This window comes from Dermochelys coriacea, chromosome 3, assembly GCF_009764565.3.
Source record: "Dermochelys coriacea isolate rDerCor1 chromosome 3, rDerCor1.pri.v4, whole genome shotgun sequence".
Classification (NCBI taxonomy): Eukaryota; Metazoa; Chordata; order Testudines; family Dermochelyidae; genus Dermochelys; species Dermochelys coriacea.
The window spans coordinates 172,684,382-172,699,961 of NC_050070.1; the positions used below are offsets into that span (position 1 = coordinate 172,684,382).

At 41.5% G+C, this 15,580-nt stretch overlaps 1 long non-coding RNA gene across 1 annotated transcript; it reads right to left on the reverse strand.

Moving 5' to 3' along the window:
* Nucleotides 1-5,907: 5,907 nt before the first annotated feature.
* On the reverse strand, nt 5,908-9,311 carry LOC122459131. The gene is made up of 3 exons (XR_006279595.1): nt 8,069-9,311; nt 7,508-7,581; nt 5,908-6,215 (listed from the first exon to the last, which is right to left on the reverse strand). It is a non-coding gene; the product is annotated as an uncharacterized LOC122459131 (long non-coding RNA).
* Between the last annotated feature and the right edge of the window lie 6,269 nt (nt 9,312-15,580).

Sequence of the window (15,580 nt, forward strand, 5' to 3'; positions counted from 1 at the left end):
AATCGCTAAGGCAAACAAGTTTGTTTACATTTACAGGAGATAATGTTTACATTTACAGGAAATAATGCTGCTGGGAGAATTGTATGACTCCTGTTCTGTTTTACCCGCATTCTGCCATATATTTCATGTTATAGCAGTCTTGGAAAATGACCCTGCACGTTATTCATTTTAAGAACACTTTCACTGCAGATTTAACAAAACGCAAAGAAGGTACCAATGTGAGATTTCTAAAGAGAGCTACAGCACTTGACCCAAGGTTTAGGAATCTGAAGTGTCTTCCAAAATCTGAGAGGGACGAGGTATGGAGCATGCTTTCAGAAGACTTAGAAGAGCAACACTCCAATGTGGAAACTACAGAACCTGAACAACCAAAAAAGAAAATCAACCTTTTGCTGGTTTCAGAGTAGCAGCCGTGTTAGTCTGTATTCGCAAAAAGAAAAGGAGTACTTGTGGCACCTTAAAGACTAACAAATTTATTAGAGCATAAGCTTTCGTGAGCTACAGCTCACTTCATCGGATGCATTTGGTGGAAAAAACAGAGGAGAGATTTATATACACACACACAGAGAACATGAAACAATGGGTTTATCATACACACTGTAAGGAGAGTGATCACTTAAGATAAGCCATCACCAACAGCAGGGGGGGGAAGGAGGAAAACCTTTCATGGTGACAAGCAGGTAGGCTAATTCCAGCAGTTAACAAGAATATCAGAGGAACATTCCACACAAAGATAGACTACAAGCCGTCAGGAACAGTATCCCCGATACTGTCACGGCTAACCTGGTGGCAGAACTTTGTGACTTTGTCCTGACCCATAACTATTTCACATTTGGTGACAATGTATACCTTCAAATCAGCGGCACTGCGATGGGTACCCGCATGGCCCCACAGTATGCCAACATTTTTATGGCTGACTTAGAACAACGCTTCCTCAGCTCTCGTTCCCTAATGCCCCTACTCTACTTGCGCTACATTGATGACATCTTCATCATCTGGACCCATGGAAAAGAAGCTCTTGAGGAATTCCACCATGATTTCAACAATTTCCATCCCACCATCAACCTCAGCCTGGACCAGTCCACACAAGAGATCCACTTCCTGGACACTACGGTGCTAATAAGCGATGGTCACATTAACACCACCCTATATCGGAAACCTACTGACCGCTATTCCTACCTACATGCCTCTAGCTTTCATCCAGATCATACCACTCGATCCATTGTCTACAGCCAAGCGCTACGATATAACCGCATTTGCTCCAACCCCTCAGACAGAGACAAACACCTACAAGATCTCTATCATGCATTCCTACAACTACAGTACCCACCTGCTGAAGTGAAGAAACAGATTGACAGAGCCAGAAGAGTACCCAGAAGTCACCTACTACAGGACAGGCCCAACAAAGAAAACAACAGAACGCCACTAGCCATCACCTTCAGCCCCCAACTAAAACCCCTCCAACGCATCATCAAGGATCTACAACCTATCCTGAAGGACGAGCCATCGCTCTCTCAGATCTTGGGAGACAGACCAGTCCTTGCTTACAGACAGCCCCCCAATCTGAAGCAAATACTCACCAGCAAGCACACACCACACAACAGAACCACTAACCCAGGAACCTATCCTTGCAACAAAGCCCGTTGCCAACTCTGTCCACATATCTATTCAGGGGATACCATCATAGGGCCTAATCACATCAGCCACACTATCAGAGGCTCGTTCACCTGCGCATCTACCAATGTGATATATGCCATCATGTGCCAGCAATGCCCCTCTGCCATGTACATTGGCCAAACTGGACAGTCTCTACGTAAAAGAATGAATGGACACAAATCAGACGTCAAGAATTATAACATTCAAAAACCAGTTGGAGAACACTTCAATCTCTCTGGTCACTCGATCACAGACCTAAGAGTGGCTATACTTCAACAAAAAAGCTTCAAAAACAGACTCCAACGAGAGACTGCTGAATTGGAATTAATTTGCAAACTGGATACAATTAACTTAGGCTTGAATAGAGACTGGGAATGGATGAGTCATTACACAAAGTAAAACTATTTCCCCATGGTATTTCTCCCTCCCACCCCACCCCCCACTGTTCCTCTGATATTCTTGTTAACTGCTGGAATTAGCCTACCTGCTTGTCACCATGAAAGGTTTTCCTCCTTCCCCCCCCTGCTGTTGGTGATGGCTTATCTTAAGTGATCACTCTCCTTACAGTGTGTATGATAAACCCATTGTTTCATGTTCTCTGTGTGTGTGTATATAAATCTCTCCTCTGTTTTTTCCACCAAATGCATCCGATGAAGTGAGCTGTAGCTCACGAAAGCTTATGCTCTAATAAATTTGTTAGTCTTTAAGGTGCCACAAGTACTCCTTTTCTTTTTGCGAACCTTTTGCTGGTGGCATCTGACTCAGATAATGAAAATAAGCATGCATCAGTCCACACTGCTTTGGATTGTTACTGAATAGAACCCATCATCTGCAAAGACACATGTCCCCTGGAATGGTAGTTGAAGCATGAAGGGACATATGAATCTTTAGCACATCTGGCACGTAAATATCTTGCGATGCCAGCTACAACAGTGCTATGAGAACGCCTGTACTCACTTTCAGGTGACATTGTAAACAAGAAGTGGGTAGCATTATCTCCTGCAAACATAAATGAACTTCTTTGTCTGAGCGATTGGCTGAACAAGACATAGGACCAAGCGGACTTGAAGGCTCTAAAATTTTACATTGTTTTATTTTTGAATGCATTTTTATACATAATTTAACATTTGTAAGTTCAACCTTCATAATAAAAAGACCGCACTACAGTACTTGTATTAGGTGAATTGAAAAATACTATTTCTTGTTTTTATACAGTGCAAATACTTGTAATCAAAAAATAATTATAAAGTGAACACTGTACACTTTGTATTCTGTGTTGTAATTGAAATCAATATATTTGAAAATGTAGAAAATATCCAAATTTTTAAATAAATGGTATTCTATTATTGCTTAACACTACAATAAATCATGATCAGTTTTTTTAATTGCTTGATAGCCCTATTATTTACCCTCACTGGTAAACATTTACATCTTATTTGTGGTCTGAATTTGTCTAGCCTCAACTTCCAGCCATTGGATAGTGTTATAGCTTCCTCTGTTATATTGAAGAACCCATTATTAAATATTTGTTTCCCATGTAGATACTTATAGACTGTAATCAATTCACCCCTTAACCTTGTCTTTGTTAAGCTAAATAGATTGAGCTTCTTGAATCTGTCACTATAAGGCATGTTTTCTAATCCTTTTAATCATTTTCATACCTAATTTCTGAATTCTCTCCAATTTAACATCCTTCTTCAATTGTGCAAACAGTATTACAGCAGCAGTCACAGCAGTACCAAATATAGAGGAAAAATAACCTCTCTACTGCTAGTCGAGATTCCCCGGTTTATGCACCCCAGGATCACATTATCTCTTTGGCCACAACATCACATTGGGAGCTCATGTTCATCTTATTATCCACCACAACCCCCACATCTTTTTCAGAGTCACTGCTTCCCTGCATAGAGTCCCCCATCCTGTAAGTATGGCCTGCATTTTGGTCTCAGGTGTTCTATTCCGCTGCTTCAGTATCCTGACATTATAAATAGTCCCCACCTTCCATGAGCAGTGTTAAGAAAAGGACTAAATCAGTGGAAAAGATACAGGGGGAAAGCTGGTGATGCAAATTGTTCCCCTCTCACTATCGCTACCCCATTGCCAGTTCCTCTACAAAATATCTATGCAACCCATCCGTCTGTTCAGGGAAAGAGGGAGCACTAAGGAGCAGGAGGAAAAGTCAGGGGACACTTCCTCTGTGGGACATGTTTCAGAGTAGCAGCCGTGTTAGTCTGTATTCGCAAAAAGAAAAGGAGTACTTGTGGCACCTTAGAAACTAACAAATTTATTAGAGCATAAGCTTTCGTGAGCTACAGCTGCATCCGATGAAGTGAGCTGTAGCTCATGAAAGCTTATGCTCTAATAAATTTGTTAGTCTCTAAGGTGCCACAAGTACTCCTTTTCTTTCTGTGGGACATGTGACTTCTACTGTACAACCTTTAAACCACGTATAAATATAAGGAATTAGCTAATGGTGCAGCATTAGCTTTTGATCTGGAACTCCAGTTAGTGGGCTCAGAGAGCAATGGACAGAATCCAACAGCAATGCAGCATCTGGGCTGGCCATGGTGCCATCTCTGGGGAAACTGAGAGGAATGTGGAGGGAGTGGTGGTTGATCAAAATCTCTACAGGGTTTAGGCCAGTGATTCTTTCAGACCTCAAACCTCCATGGGGAAAATCTAGCCCTGCAACTTCTCTCTGGCTTCACTGCCGTTCCCTTCTCTCTAGTCTGTCCAAAATGCTGCTGTTAAAGTCATATTGCTCTGCAGTGATTTCCTGTCTTTTACCCCCAAATTTACCCTCAAATTCCAACTCCTTATTCCCATTTGGTACATCATACATCACCTTTCTTATCCTATTGTGGTAACATAATGTACAAATCTAAGCTTTGATAGAGGAAGAATTTATTTCTAACATTTATAAGCCATGCTTAAAACCTTGATTTCTTGCAAACTATGTGGGGCTGGGCCATAGCTCCACACACAGCAATGGGAGTCAGGGGTGATTTACACCAGCTGAGTATCAGACTGCTATTTACTGAAGAGTTCTACAGTATTCTGTGTGGTGCATTTGGAGCTGCCTGCAGTAAATGATGACTACTATATCCTGACTGCTGTTGTGATATTTACTGTGTGACTATATTGGTTTAGTTTAATAGCAGACTGTTGGAAGGCCATGAAGGCCATACAAACATGAAGGCCATACAATGACTCCAGATAAGATAAGATATCCCTCAAACTCCTTGTTACAAGAAAATGCAAGAGCCATTCACTTTGAAGCCCTGTCTTTTCAGACAGACTTTGCCAGATGTGCCCCTGTCCCTGTGAAGTTGTGGTGAGGGGGAGGCAGCGGGAGAATCAGAAGACTCAGAGTTTAAAGAGAGACACTCTCTCACACACACAAGAAGAGAGACAAGATTTTGAGACTGAAAAGCCAATGCCTTCTGCGTGTAGGTCCGGGGGAAGTGAGACCTACCAGGTGGATGGTTGAAATCAAGGTAGGATAGAGATGCATGTAGAACTTTCATTGTTTTAAAAATCCCCCTTTCTCATAGATTCTTTCTTGGCTAAATAAACTATACTTTTGTTTTAAGAATACTGTTTTGGGTAATTGTAATCCACTGGTCACAGGCTCCCAAAGAGAACTACAGGTACCAAACTCAGTCAGACCTGCAGAGTAAGCGCTGTTGATCTACAGGATACAGAAGCCTGGTCTAAGAGTGGGAGAACTGCAGGATTCCACTCAGAAGAGGTAAAGGCACATGGCCTGATTCTTGAGAGGGTGCACTCAGAGACCAATAATGGGTCAGAACTGCAGCTAGCCGTGTAAATGTAACTCTTTGGATCTGAGAACCTTTAACTTTAGTTCACCTTTTTCCTGTCCCACTCCCCTCCCCCCCCCCCCGCAGTCTTCAATCAGATAATGCATTTGGAGCTGCAATGGTTTTGCCTTGTCTTACTTATTTTTATTGTATCCTAGAGCTATTTGCAGGAATAACATTCTTCCATCCACCTCAGTCTTTTAAATTTAAGCATAGTTCAGCTTTGTGCTGAGGGAAATTCTTTAATTAGTATTTTACACTCTATTCCCAAACAGTCATGGAAATAGAAATTACTTTGATTGATGCAATTGAGATACTGATATAGAAGCTGTTATTTTCAGTCACTCAGTTCAGCACTAATAGTACAAGCACTTATATACTGCTTTATGTAATCCAATAACAACCATAACTTGCCAACACCCATGCAGGTAAATAAATTTTATTATGATTATAATAGTGAAGTTAAGAGACTGAGGAAGTTAAGGTAAATTTTCAGTAGGGCTAAAGCCTAGCATCTCTATTTGTGAGCACAATGCATCCTGGAACTGTTGTGGAGGCAATGCAATGTCATACCAAATCCCAACAGGGAGTTGTCTAATAGCTGGGAAGAAGGGTGGCCTTGTTCTTAAGGCATTGGACTAGACCTCAGGAGGTATGGGATCAGTTTGTGGCTCTGCAACAGACTCCATGTATGAGCATGTGCAAACCACTTTGTCTATTTGTTTTTTAGTTCCCCATCTGTAAAATGGAAATAATAATACTTAGGTTCTTCAGCCTACTGTCTGTTCCATAATAATTGGTTCTTACTATGTCCATGCACAGCGTTTAGCATAAAAGAGCCCTAGTCTCAGTTGGCCTCACTCGTGAGGGTTCTTTGAGTGCCCGGCACAGAGAGTCCCCTTGATACCCCTGCCTCAATGAAAGAGAGACTTGCATGTGCTTCACTGGGTGTCAGTTAGCCTTGCAGGTTAACGATAGATGTACCCCAGTTCCTAGACCCCTTTGAAATATTCCCTGTAGTGTCCTGCTCCTTCTCAACTGAGCACTCAGCATAATATCAGGTCTCTTATCCCCAAGGGAACAGTATACAGTGTACATATATAGTGTATATATACTTTATAGAGTATCTGTACATACATTTCACAACAATATTAATGAGAATCATTACCCTGACTTTCATTTAAGAAGTCACATGATATTCTTTGGTGAGCCAGAGTCAGGATATTCTTGTCATCCCCTTTACTGGACTGATTGACATTGAGGGGCCCTCAGGGTCACAGCATTCACATCAAAAACCTGATTATAAGAGTAATGCTCATCCAATCAGGGAAAAGAAACAGGATCATGTTACTAATGTGACCAATCACAACTAAGCAACATAGCTCAAATTAAACAAACTCACAAAAATTGTGTCAAATAACTTCCAGCTCTTTGAAAGTGAGGAAGTATGGTAGGGGATGGTCCAGTAGTTACGGATGAGGAAATCTGGATTGAATTCTCTGCTCTGCATCAGAATGCCTGTGTGACCTTGGGTGAGTCACATAGGCCCAGATCTTCAAGGGTATTTAGATGTTCAATTCTCACTGAAGTCAATGGAAGATAGGCTCCTAAACATCCTTATCTCCTATTGACTTCAATGGGAATTAAATGCCTAAATAGCTGTGAAGATGTGGGCCTTAAAATATCTGTTCTCCATTTTCTGAAGGGGCAATAGCACTTTTGTGCCCCACAACAGTGTTGTGAGGATAAATGCATTAAAGATTGTGAGGCACTCAGATAAAGAAATTTGTGAAAATTGCAATCTGATATTCCATGAACGGTAAAGAGGTAAAATTTGTCAAATTAACTATGTTGCAGATTGCTTGCTAAATGACTCTTGAAGGGAAAGCAGACTCCAACTGAGCAAAACACCGAAGAACCTGCTTAACTTAAATAAAACTCATGAATATTCCTATTGTTTTCTATTCTAAAGTCCTAATGACTTCATACTTAAGTACTGTGCTGAACAGTGGCCTTAAATTGCTCTATACCTTTAGAGTTATTCAGAAGTTTCTGCACTTCAAGGTTAGGTTTTGTTCTCTCAGCTTTGCTACTTTTGACACTTCTATTCAGATCCCAGGAAAGAGAGGTGCAGACAAAAGCAAAATAAGATAAAGATAAAAGAACAGTGTATAAAACCAATAATGGCTTTCTGTATGTTCTGTAATAACTTAACACTTGCCATACTAAATCAGACAAATGGTCCATCTTGTCTGCCATCCTGCCTGCAACATTGGCCAAAACATAATGAACAATTTAGGAATAACATCCTGACAAGGACACTTTTTCCCCAACCCTCCTCTGTTATGGTTGTCTTACTAGGAGGGTTTTTATCCCTTATATATATTTTTATCCTGTGTTTTATAAATGTCCCTAAAAGGTGACTGAGCTCTTAGACTCTCAGTAGAAATTTCTCGGCATTTCTCTACCCTACACCCACCAAGACACCAAAATAATCTCCAGCAAAGTAAATGGAACAATGCTTCAGCACAAAATTCTCTGCTTCCAAACAGCTTGCCAGCTAATTCAGAGTCAAAAAAGAGATTCTTTACCAATTCTATAGGTTAGTGGGATGTAAACTTCTAGATTCTTCTTGATACATTTTTGTTTAACTAGAACCAAGGTTTTCTCTTGCAGTGTCCTGTAGTAACATCATTTTATCTCTTAAATTGAACAATAGCATTTTGACAGAGTTCTGTCATTTGCCTCTGCTTCCTGTTTGTTATCCCATAGGTTCCAACTGATGGGATAGTCAGGGGCATTTAGCAGCAAAGCTTCTGGCAACCTTTTTTTCCCAAGGGAGGCTGTTAAATTGCCCCTCTGCTAATTTTCTTGCAATCCAAGAATTGTCAAATTGGAAGCCTGCACCTGGTTCTCAATTTGCATTATGGGAGCAGAATCTACCCTTTTCTTTTTGATGAGTTCTGAAGCCTGAACACGTTCCTCCATTTTGTTATTTTTGCCTTCCGAACAGCTGTCATTCCAAGAGGCTGATTTGACTGAGCTGTCTCCTCTCCCTCCAGAGAATTTGTAAGTGCATTTAAAGTTCTAGATTTATTACTCAAGGCTCTAATACCCTGAAGACTTTTGTCCATTTTCCTCCCTATTTTGCTAATGTGTATTGCAAGAACAGTCTCTTTTTTTTTTTTTTTTGGTCTGCTGACAGAACTAAAGTGAATAAGGGCTGACAAACAGTGTTTGTGAATAAGGGTGCTGGCCAGTAGTATACAGCAGATACAATATTCAGCAGAGTTCACCAGTATTCAATGAACAGCTTGTTTGCCAAATACTTTTTATGGTATTCTGCAAGTATATTATTCAATGAGTGCTACTGAAGTTTATCACAACAGATTCAACTAATAACATTTTTTCCTGCTATCTGAACAGCTATAGTAAATAACAGCCATCATGCTCTATGTTTAAAATTCAATTTTCTTGGTAAAGAAGACCAGGATTTGGGGGTGGCAAATTATTTCACACCTGCCTACGGCAGAGCTTTTATCTTTCTCTGAACCTTCTGGTTCTAGCTACTGCCAAAGCCAGGGTACTGGACTGGATAGATCAGAGGTTGGCAATCTTTGAGAAGTGGTGTATCAAGTCTTCATTTATTTACTGTAATTTAAGGTTTCGCATGCCAGTAATACATTTTATATTTACAGGGGCCGGTGGATGGAAACCCAGACTGGCAGCGGACTGAGCGGGGCCGGTGACTGGGACCCCGCCTGGCAGGTGTTGGCAGACAGAACCCCAGACCGGCAGTGGGGGCTGAGCCACTCAGCCTGCTGCCGGTCTGGGGTTCCGTCTGCTGGCCCACTCAGCCTGCTGTTGGCCTGCGGTTCCATCCATCCAGGCCGGCAGCAGGCTGAGCGGGGCTGGCGGCCGGGACCCCAGCTGGCAGCAGAGTGCCACTAAAAATCAGCTTGCCACAGGTTGCTGACTCCTGGGGTTTGATCCAGTATGGTAATTCTTAACTTCCTAAAGGGATTACCTTAATTGTTTTCAAAAGGATGGTGTTTTAGGACTTTTTTATATGGGGATATCCAGGAAAATAAATCTGAATTATCTAAAGCTGTGAATTTGAAGTGGTTTCGTTAAACAACATTAAAACCCCATGTGGATGCTGTTGTTGAGAATTAAGGTGGCCTTCATTTTGGTTTAGCTTAGGTCATTTTGAAAGTAAATTAAATTCAGCTGAGTTAAGGACACCTTAATTCTAAATGAGGGTGTTCACACAGGGGTTTAATGCAGTTTAACTACGCCACTTCATATTCACAACTTTAATTAATTTAGATCAATTTTCCTGGATGTTCCCAGGTAGACAAGTCCTTAGTTAGGCTTTGGGTTTTTGTAGTGTTCAAAAGATAACATATGTTGTTGCTGTTCAGATAGCTTTGACAGCATAAATGAAAGCAGAAGACCCAAACTGTCATTGGTAGATGGTAGTGGATGAGAATTCCATTTATATGCAGAGACATCAGCTGATTCATTATTCTTACACTACAAAGAATGAACGTTTGAATTGAGGATGTTAACTATAATTGTGCTCCTGCCTGTACTACTGCCCCAAATGAAAAATGCTTTTAAATTCAAGAGTGCCTGGAAGCATCACTACAGTTATGGTTGTCTGAACATATCTATAAGTCTTTATTTTGTCAAGGGTTTACAACTAAATATTTTCTTTGTACAAAAACTAAGGCATATAAAATCTCATCTCAGAAGTACCTTCTGCTTGTCTTTATTTTGCAGTTCTTGTCTCCCCTCCCTGCTTCCATCTATGGTAACACTGGTTCATCGTAGATACTACTTTTGTACTCATACATAGTTTTGATTTTTAAAATTAAATGTAGCATGCTGAGGAGAAGCCCTTAGTAGAGAGGAAACAGTCTAGTGGTTTCATCCAGTGACTGATAGCTAGCTTGCCTAGGTTTTATTTCTGACTCCTGCACCAACTTGATATGTTTATCTATCTATAACTAACATGGGTACCGTGAGTGTTAACTACCTCACAGGGATATTTGGTGGCTTAGGGGGTGATTTTTCAAAGGCATTAATGAAAATGAACATCCATCTCCCCCTTAATTGATATTTGTAAAGCATTTTGAGCTCCTTGGATGTAGATTCGGGCAAATAATTAACAATTACATGTCTTTCTATTAGATCATGATAAGTTCATGGGCATCTTCTCTCACATTCTTTCATTATTCTGATGTACTTGCCAAATAACTGCTTTGAATAATTCATGATCTGCCGATGGTTTTCAAGTAATTTGTTACAAATATTTAAAATGTGCGTGGTTTTGACTACACTCATGGGTCAGACAGTATATTTCTATTTCCAGATCAGAATTAGCTTTGTTAGTTCAAAGCCTCATGATTACAAAATCAGAATGAATTTTCTCCAGCTCTTCTGCGGTAAGCACATAACATGCACTCTCTCCACAAACATTCCTGATGTTAAACTCATTTGCTGCTACATTCACAGGAAATCATGTGTGATCATGGGAGACTTTAACTTCCCAGATATAGACTGGAGGACCAGTGCTTGTAATAATAATAGGGCTCAGATTTTCCTAGATGCGATAGCTGATGGATTCCTTCATCAAGTAGTTTCTGAACCGACTACAGGGGATGCCATTTTAGATTTAATTTTGGTGAGTAGCGAGGACATCATAGAAGAAATGGTTGTAGGGGACAATCTTGGCTCAAGTGATCATGAGCTAATTCAGTTCAAACTAAATGGAAGGATTAACAAAAATAAATCTGCAACTAGGGTTTTTGATTTCAAAAGGGCTGACTTTCAAAAATTAAGGAAATTAGTTAGGGAAGTGGATTGGACTGAAGAACGTTTGGATCTAAAGGTAGAAGTGGCCTGGGATTACTTTAAATCAAAGCTGCAGAAGCTATCGGAAGCCTGTATCCCGAGAAAGGGGAAAAAATTCATAGGAAGGAGTTGTAGACCAAGCTGGATGAGCAAGCATCTTAGAGAGGTGATTAAGAAGAAGCAGAAAGCATACAGGGAGTGGAAGATGGGAGGGATCAGCAAGGAAAGCTACCTAATTGAGGTCAAAACATGTAGGGATGAAGTGAGACAGGCTAAAAGTCAAGTAGAGTTGGACCTTGCAAAGGGAATTAAAACCAATAGTAAAAGGTTCTATAGCCATATAAATAAGAAGAAAACTAAGGAAGAAGAAGTGGGGCCGCTAAACACAGAGGATGGAGTGGAGGTTAAAGATAATCTAGGCATGGCCCAATATCTAAACAAATACTTTGCCTCAGTCTTTAATAAGGCTAAAGAGGATCTTAGGGATAATGGTAGCATGACAAATGGGAATGAGGATATGGAGGTAGATATTACCATATCTGAGGTAGAAGCGAAACTCAAACAGCTTAATGGGACTAAATCGGGGGGCCCAGATAATCTTCATCCAAGAATATTAAAGGAATTGGCACCTGAAATTGCAAGCCCATTAGCAAGAATTTTTAATGAATCTGTAAACTCAGGAGTAGTACCGAATGATTGGAGAATTGCTAATATAGTTCCTATTTTTAAGAAAGGAAAAAAAAGTGATCCGGGTAATTACAGGCCAGTTAGTTTGACATCTGTCGTATGCAAGGTCCTGGAAAAAATTTTGAAGGAGAAATTAGTTAAGGCCATTGAAGTTAATGGTAAATGGGACAAAATACAACATGGTTTTACAAAAGGTAGATCGTGCCAAACCAACCTAATCTTCTTTTTTGAAAAAGTAACAGATTTTTTAGATAAAGGAAGTGGATCTAATTTACCTAGATTTCAGTAAGGCGTTTGATACCGTGCCACATGGGGAATTATTAGTTAAATTGGAGAAGATGGGGATCAATATGAACATCAAAAGGTGGATAAGGAATTGGTTAAAAGGGAGACTGCAACAGGTCCTACTGAAAGGCGAACTGTCAGGCTGGAGGGAGGTTACCAGTGGAGTTCCTCAGGGATCGGTTTTGGGACCAATCTTATTTAATCTTTTTATTACTGACCTTGGCACAAAAAGTGGGAGTGTGCTAACAAAGTTTGCAGATGATACAAAGCTGGGAGGTATTGCCAATTCAGAGAAGGATCGGGATATTATACAGGAGGATCTGGATGACCTTGTAAACTGGAGTAATAGTAATAGGATGAAATTTAATAGTGAGAAGTGTAAGGTTATACATTTGGGGATTAATAACAAGAATTTTAGTTATAAGTTGGGGACGCATCAATTAGAAGTAACAGAAGAGGAGAAGGACCTTGGAGTATTGGCTGATCATAGGATGACTATGAGCTGCCAATGTGATATGGCTGTGAAAAAAGCTAATGTGGTTTTGGGATGCATCAGGAGAGGCATTTCCAGTAGGGATAAGGAGGTTATAGTACCATTATACAGGGCACTGGTGAGACCTCACCTAGAATACTGTGTGCAGTTCTGGTCTCCCATGTTTAAAAAGGATGAATTCAAACTGGAGCGGGTACAGAGAAGGGCTACTAGGATGATCCGAGGAATGGAAAACTTGTCTTATGAAAGGAGACTTAAGGAGCTTGGCTTGTTTAGCCTAACTAAAAGAAGGTTGAGGGGAGATATAATTGCTCTCTATAAATATATCAGAGAGATAAATACAGGAGAGGGAGAGGAATTATTTCAGCTCAGCACCAATGTGGACACAAGAACAAATGGGTATAAACTGGCCACCAGGAAGTTTAGACTTGAAATCAGATGAAGGTTTTTAACCATCAGAGGAGTGAAGTTTTGGAATAGCCTTCCAAGGGAAGCAGTGGGGGCAAAAGATCTATCTGGTTTTAAGATTCTACTTGATAAGTTTATGGAGGAGATGGTATGATGGGATAATGTGATTTTGGTAAGTAATTGATCTTTAAATATTCAGGGTAAATAGGACTAATCCCCTGAGATGGGATATTAGATGGATGGGATCTGAGTTACCCAGGAAAGAATTTTCTGTAGTATCTGGCTGGTGAATCTTGCCCATATGCTCAGGGTTTAGCTGATTGCCATATTTGGGGTCGGGAAGGAATTTTCCTCCAGGGCAGATTGGAGAGGCCCTGGAGGTTTTTCTCCTTCCTCTGTAGCATGGGGCATGGTTGACTAGAGGGAGGCTTCTCTGATCCTTGAAGTCTTTAAACCGTGATTTAAGGACTTCAATAGCTCAGACATAGGTGAGGTTTTTCATAGGAGTGGGTGGGTGAGATTCTGTGGCCTGTGCTGTGCAGGAGGTCGGACTAGATTATCAGAATGGTCCCTTCTGACCTTAGTATCTATGAATCTATGAAATCAAAGACGCGTAAACATAATTAAGCCAAAATCATTTACAATTTTGAAAGAATATTTGCAAACAAATTCTTAGCCATCTTTGTCTGCCCTTATCACCTTTCGTGGATTATCAGTGTAGATATGCTGCTGGGGTGACTCAACAGAAAGAAAGCAGGAGTGACCAATCAGAGTTTTTTCAATAGGAGTAAAAAATCAAAACCAAGTTCCCAGAAGCAAAACACACACACACACACACACACACACATTGCCCCCCGCCCCAAGATTTCCCAAACAAGGGAACTTTTGTTGTTGTTGGGACCCCTTTGTGTCAGCTAGGCTGGTGCAGAGGTACTGTAGAGGAGACATATGCTGAGCCCCATTGATTCTGTGCTCCTTCAAAACTTTATAGAGGCCATTAAAGTAGTGGTACAACTTAGAGCTGACCTAGCTTGGACTGGTGGCTGAACTGGCCCACACAGTACCTGAATAGCAAGTTGTAATCCCAACTTCCCTCTGTGCAAGTGTGAATCTGCCCTGCTAAGGTTCAAAGACAAGACAGGTGAGGTAATACCTTTCAGTGGACCAACGTCTGTTGGTAAGAGACAAGCTTTTGAGCTTCCATCAGGAGCATAGATACCACAGCCCACCCACTTAGCATCCAGGCCCACCCCCTAGCCCCACCTCTGCTCCGGCCCCAGCGCTAGCCCAGCCCAGACCTGGAGGACACCACACTTCGGGTGTACACACCCCCGGCCCGACCGGAAGGGGAAGGACAGCAGCAGAGTGCATGACAAGTGTGCTGTGCATGCACGTGTGCCTCAGCAGGAGGAGGGTGACTGGCCAGACTGGCAGCAGCAATCATCAAAAAATGTAGGCCTGCCACCTCAGGGAGCTGGGCCCAGCGTGGGGCGGGGCAACAGGACAGGTGCTGGGAGCCGTGCGCACTGGAGAGTGGCATCTCCATCATCCCCCCACAAGGCTGGCTGGAGGGGGTGGGCAGAGCCAGGCCCCTGATCCCTCCTGCCCCTCTGCCCCCCCCCCCGTCATTGCCCACCCACCCAAAGTCGGGGCCCACCCAAATGTCTTCATGCTAACTATGCCACTGGCTTCCACAGAGCTCTTCTTCAGGTCCGGGAAATGTATTCAGAATGCCATAGCTAAATACAAGGTGAACCAGGTTGTTCAGCATTAGTAGTTAACACACATTTGAAGGGACCGTTCAAGGTGAAGTGTCTTATTAACATCCTCTCCAGTCATGGGTTGGAGGGGCAGTGATTTAGTGGATTGTTGTAAAAAGCCATAAATCCAGATTCTCTCTAGATTTTAAGTGTCTCTACCAAAGTTATGAATTTAAACTCCAGGGCTTGGCTTTTGAAAGTGTTGTGCAGGTTTCCTTTTGAAGATGAGGACTGCGAGGTCCGATATGGAGTGATCGCTTCATGAAAAGTGTTTGCCCACAGGTGATGTGATGTGTTTTTTGTCTTTCTTTTCTGTGTGAGTTCATTTGAGCGTGTAGTGATGTCTCATTTCACCCACGTAATTGTTATTGGGGCATTTAGTGCACTGGACACCCTATGTTGTGATAGGCATGTGTAGGAGGACCCTAGGGTTCACTCCATTACCTGGGTGTGGATCTCAGGCATTTTTCACCTTCTCTCTACATCAGACCTATTTATAGGCCTCTTCCTGGGCATCTGTGCAAAGGGGGTGGGGGAGGAGTGAAATGTTTAATCTCTTGTGTACCTTGCCACTCTGTTTTTATTATTTAGTGGCAATTACTTTTGCTCTG